Source organism: Equus przewalskii, chromosome 6, assembly GCF_037783145.1.
Source record: "Equus przewalskii isolate Varuska chromosome 6, EquPr2, whole genome shotgun sequence".
NCBI lineage: Eukaryota > Metazoa > Chordata > Mammalia > Perissodactyla > Equidae > Equus > Equus przewalskii.
The window spans coordinates 16832956-16839278 of NC_091836.1; positions in this window are offsets into that span (position 1 = coordinate 16832956).

Below are 6323 nucleotides of genomic sequence, written 5' to 3' on the forward strand. Positions count from 1 at the left end.
TTTAGTAATGGTGATGTCATTGTCAAGTTCTTTAGAGACATACAATTTTGGAACTTCTTTTAAGGATGCTAAAGCGTATGCGCTTCACATTCTTTTAATAAACCCCTGTTGCACACACACACACACACACACACACACACAAATTCTAGTATGGTAATGGTAAATAACCTTTGCCATTGAATTTAAAACCATAACTTTTACTAATCATTCCAGATCTTGTCTGAAAGTCAAAATGACTGAGTGCAAAGCAATGAGTATCATTTGTTTCTAAAACTGACAAGAGGCCCCAGAGTCTTCCTGTTTACACTGGAAATTTATTGCCAGAAGGAATTCTAAACCTACAGGACATTTTTCCTTTGTGTGAACCATTTGAATCAAAGACTTTTTACAGAATCTGGCCAGATGAAGTGGTCTTACAATTTTCTGTATGAATTAGCCTGTCTTTGATCATGATTTTCCCACTGATTTTTAAACTATAAACAAATGGAGGCCTAGCTATTGACAGTACATCATCTGTATTACTTTCAAAGGTTTTCTTTATATTTCTGTTTCAGGAGCAGGATTCAAGAGCTCTCGGTATGAAGAGTGCTGTGTTCTATACTATTTGAATTAACATTTTTTAAAGAACCCAATAGGTCTAAATAACTTACTCTCCATAAAAAATTTCTAAAAGCCTTAGAGCTACTAAAAGGAATCCAAACACTTTAGGAAAGAGTAGTCCACTGAAAATGAAGAGTTTGTGTTCTGATTTTAGAAAAAGAAACTTGCAAAGACTCATGCCGGCAAATCCAACCTCGCTGGATGTGTTGTGTTTCAATAAACTCCTGAAAGCCAGGTCCCTGTTGGAAAAGGGATAGGCAGGAAGGTACTGGTTTGTTTGTGAAGTCGGTGAGGGCACCTGAGGGCTCACTTCAGGTTGATCAAGAGTCGGGAAGGACTCCTTAAGAAAGCAGATTCTCCACCTTAACTAAGATAGTGATTATTTCCCCTTTAAATATAAAACAGCTATTGTTGTACATGCCTTACCTTCATATACAGCATTGCTATTTATAAACTCCTTTCACTTACCCTGCCTCATTTAATTTGATTTTCGTCCTTCCTGGGGAAGTAGTTAAAGAAAAATCACCTCTGTCAAATTCAAATAAAAAGTACAGTCAGTTCTCACTCCCCAAATTCTTGGCTCCAAACTCTTTCCTAATTTCTTTTCATCCATCTAAGTCTCCAGCAAGAAAACCTGTAACATCTGCCTAAGCATTCCCTGGAGCAGAGCTCTTGCCTGATATCAGAAGACGGAGGAAATCTCTCCCTGTACTTAATCTTTACATAAATCTGGCAACTCACAAGAACTGTGCACATAACATTAAAGCAAGTGCTCCGAAAAAATGTAGTAGCTGGTGAATTCTTAACTAGGGCAAATTTTTCTAGATCCCTAACCTAGAAAATTACACACACACACACACACACACACACACACACACACACTCCTCACCTGCAGTTTCACCCTTGTCCATGTTCCTTGAATGAGATCTGTCTACACCTCTCGCTTTCCCATACTCTTTTTTAAAAGAGGATGAACATACTTTCTCAGTGAAATATTGTGAACAAATAATAGTGGAGAGACTGTGCTTCATAATCTTGCATAATTTTGTAAGTAAAACTAAATATTAAAAATAATATCAAAATGAGAAGAACCAACTGCTTTATTCATATATAAAGGGACACAGAGAAGACAATGCAACCCACCACCTTACTGTTATACTTCAGCACAAAACCATTCTGAAGGGAGAGGGTACTTGTTGCGCGAAACAAGAAGAAGGGAGGCAGGAGCAGGGAGGAAATAAAGAAAAACAATAAAGTCAATGCAACACTTAGTAGAATTTGTACCAGAAAGATACTTAGAAGTTATGAGTGGGATGACTGTCTCGTTTTGATGCCACCATATCCAAGAAAGCAAGAAAAAGAGAAAATAATCGGTGCCTCTGGCGGACAACACTCTCTTCCTTAAGTGGCTTTGCCCTCTTGACCACGTGCTGCAGAAATCCATCCTCCTCTGAAGAGAGACCCTAAAGTCGATGATTCCTACAATTCCCAGCCATTTTGTCCTCAGCATCATTAGCTCTCTAAACACTTTAAGATGGGTTTCTTTTTCAGACACTAAATGTAGACTATATTGGAAATTATTGTGCCTTTCTGCAGATGTTTTTATTGTCCTTATATGTCTAATAAGAGCAATATTTTGTCAATAAGTGATTGAATTGTGTCCATTGTAGTCTTTAATCACTTTCTTAAATATTTCTTTCCACCTTGTACCCAAATCTTTTGCCTTCCAAATTATTTCCAAACCTTTGCCTTCTAAATCTATGTAAGTAATGGTGAATGAACATTTACTGAGAACCCACAATGGACCAGTCTGTTTACTTGTTGCTTTATTTAATCTTTACAATGCCACAATAGGATACATTTTCCCAATTTTACAGATATAAAAATTCTTGCCCAGAGATTTTAAATATCTTCCCCAAGATCTTGGAGCTGATATTAGTCAGAATTCCAGTCCTCACTCCTAAGCTCATGCTATTTCCATTGAAACACATTTCCTGCTTGCCTCTTGTAATTGTCCTCAAATGTCCTAAAAACAGAGAAAAACAAATCTGATGAATTAAAATCACAATGTGAGTGGTTTATTGCATTATAAATAGACATTGCATACACAATTAACATGTTGGAATTATTCCCTGGAACACAATGTCATGAAAAGCACTGATCTGTGCAGAAGCTCTACTTTCTAGTAGCTTCTCTGCCAATAAGCAGTCATGTGACCAAAAGCAAGTTGCTTAATCTCTCTGGACACAGACCCCTCACCTCTAAATTAAAAGGGTTGGGTAAAATCTCTAGGGTATCATCAGTTCCCAATATTTATTCATTTTTGTATTTGTGGAGTTACTCATTTTCTTTTCAGACATATCTTATGCCTATAAAAATTTCCCCTCACACATCCTAAGATCAGCTTCTCTTTTTCCTCCCTGTCTTATCTATTCTGAGAATGCAGTTCTCCTGCAAATCCCTTCTTTAACTGCCTAAGATCTTCTCTCTATACAAAGCTGCCATGAACATGGCTCACAGAATTAAATGGATAAAAGAGAAAAATTTCAACTCAATTGTATTTGGTTAGAGGTTCACCATCTCTCTGTCTTTTCATAACCTAATTCTTCTGTCTGCTTTATTATATTATAGAAAGGAATCATATCCTCCTGTCTGCAACTTATTAAGCTTGACAGCTAACAATAATAAGTATGAATTATCAATGAGAGTCTTGATATAACCTTGTTAATCTTAATAGACATTTACTTAAATATGTCCAATTTGTCATGAATATGCAATCTTATTTAATCATTATTTTTAAATAATGAATTTATTTTTTTAAATCCAACTTTAATATAAATACTAGAATTCTTAAAAGTATTAAATGTTAAGAATGAAATGTTGTGCCCTTGTCATGATATAAAATAAACATTAGCAAAATGTTACTAATAATGATTAAAAAGCAATGTACTTAGATCCCTTAAAATAATAGGAAAAATTTCTGTTTAAGAAATTAAGAAACGAATCACAATTTATACTCATGCTATAATCATTTCTGGAAAATATTTCAAGGTGGATATTGAAATGAGTGACAAGAGCAATGAATAGATTAATTCGAGCCTAAAAAACAAGTTAGTGTTAAAATAATGCTAAAACATTTCTCTACCGAAAGATGTGAAATTTGTAAAATAAAACATATGTTTACTCATTTCTATCAGTTCTCCTTACAGTGAGCAAAACGAGCATTAATTCCTCTTTGGTGTACAAAAATGGACAGGCATCTGTACCAGCACAGGGAACTAAAATAATAACATTTCATTTCTCTAATTCACATGGGGTCTTAATAGGGCCACATTACTAGCTGAATCCTTGTTTCCAGGTGAGAGGCATTTACCTGTGTAGACGCTCATTCCAAAGCCCAAGTTCTCTGCGCCAAGACCCCATGAGTGACTCTGTGTTTCCCTCCAGCTTATGCAGACATAAACCGGACCTACGCCTGCTCAATCCAGTAAAGTCTTTGCACTTTTATCTCAGGGAAGAAAATTCCCAAATGTTCTGGTTTTCATGTTTTCTAAGTAATTTTTAACAGCACCCTACACCAAAAGAACTACCTAACAATTCAATTTATAATATAGTTGTGCCCAAACAATTTACTAAGCATTTATATCCCAACAACTTAATAGCATTTGAAAATACAATATACGTAAAGTAGGAAAAAGTAATACTTTATTTCATTCTCAAATAATTGTAACTATTTAATTAATTATTCTAATTAATTAATAAAATTGGCCACTGCACAGCTTCTCAAACCTGGGGGGTGAGAGTAGACATTGCCACTCTTCTATTCCACATTGATTTTCCCATGGTTCTTGCTTTTTATCGTTAATAACTTCCAAAAGTTCACCTTCACGAATGTGTGAAGTGATTAACATAATGTAGCTCAATCCAATGTTAAAACTATAAACTGCTTTAAGCTAATTGCTCAGTTTTCAACAGATGCTGAGTATCATTGTGTTTACTTCAAATTTTTTAATTATCCCTCCACAGCCCTGTGCATTCACTACAGCATCCCCAGACCCATTGGCACCTAGTTGGGGAAATGCAACCCTGCTGCTCAGCCCTTCCCAAGTTCTCAGAAGAGCTCGTCTTTTATCTTTATTACAGATTCTAAAAAAGTAAATAGACAATAACAGCTTACAAATGTAAAATAAAAATTTTGCATCTTAATGTCATCTTCTGCTATAATAAATCTGTGTGCAGAATATTACCTAACATGTGATTTATGTGTAGTGCATTATTCTATAATTCAAAAATTTATAATGTTTCAACTCATTAACTGTCTATCAACTAAGCTTTGAATACATAATAAAAAACAAAATAATTGGAAAGACACATACAATATTGCTTTTGATATTTCTTATAAATAGCATCTGTTTACCAAGGACTCTATATGTTGACAGCTTAGCAAAACAATATTATCTCATGAAATGTTTTTTAAAGATTCTTCTTTAAAACTGACCCTGAAACCTTGGTGACTATTCTTTGTTTGAAAAGAACAGGAGAGGCAAGAGTAGGGCTCATTATTCCCTATAATTTCTACTTCGAGCAAGGGGAAAAAGGCACTTTATTGCGTTTGTTGATAGAGAAACGAAAGCATCCAAAGATTGAGGGACCTGTCCATGGTCCAACGGCACATAGTTAATCACAGGCAGAGCTCTTAGCCCTGCAAAATCTCATTTCATAGTTCTATTGTAGAAAGTTCTCACTAAGAAAGACTATGCCTTGGGGAGGGAAAAAAATTCTAACTTATTATTTGTAGAGAGTATCATTTGAGCTGCTTTCTTAGGTAGTAAGAACAGGTTTGCATTAATCCAGTTACACATACCCATCACGGCAAAGTTAATTCATCCGTATCCATTCATCTCAACAAGTATTTGAGTAACTGAAAGTTTAGTGGACAGCATAGCACAGTGAACATTATAAAGATAAGATATGGTCCCTGCCTTGGAGAATGTACACTCTAATAAGCATAGGAAAGGTTAAATAATATCAAAACTTAAATGGCCATACAAAATAGTACCAGATCAGGGGCCGGCCTGGTGGCACAGTGGTTAAGTTCGTGCACTCCCTTGGCACCCCAGGGTTCACAGGCCCAGATCCTGGGCATAGACATAGCACAGCTCATCAAGCCACGCTGTGGCACCATCCCACATAAAAGAGGAAGATTGGCACAGATGTTAGCTCAGTGACAATCTTCCTTGCAAAAAAAAAAAAAGAATAAAAAAATAAAATTAAATTAAAAGTAGTACCAGATCGGATGTCATTTGTAAAATAAGTATAATAACATTTTAAGAAAAATAAAGATGAACTCTAGATATTTACTTATGAATGGAGTGGGACTTGAATTGGCCTTTGAAAAATGGATAAAATTTGAGTAGATGGAAGTGAGTGTATTGGAGAAGAGAGAAAGTACATTGTGTTTGGAAATGCTGGGTATGCCATCGAAACTGGATCAGAGAATGCATATTTAGGAATGGTGAGAAATAGAATTTAAAAAGAAAACAGTTTGGGGGGCCAGCTTGGTGGCATAGTCATTAAGTTCACGCACACAGCTTCAGTGACCTGGGGTTGACAGGTTTGGATCCAATCAAAGACCTACACACCACTCATCAAGCCATGCTGTGACAGCATCCCACATGCAAAGTAGAGGGAGATTGGCATAGATGTTAGCTCAGGGACCATCT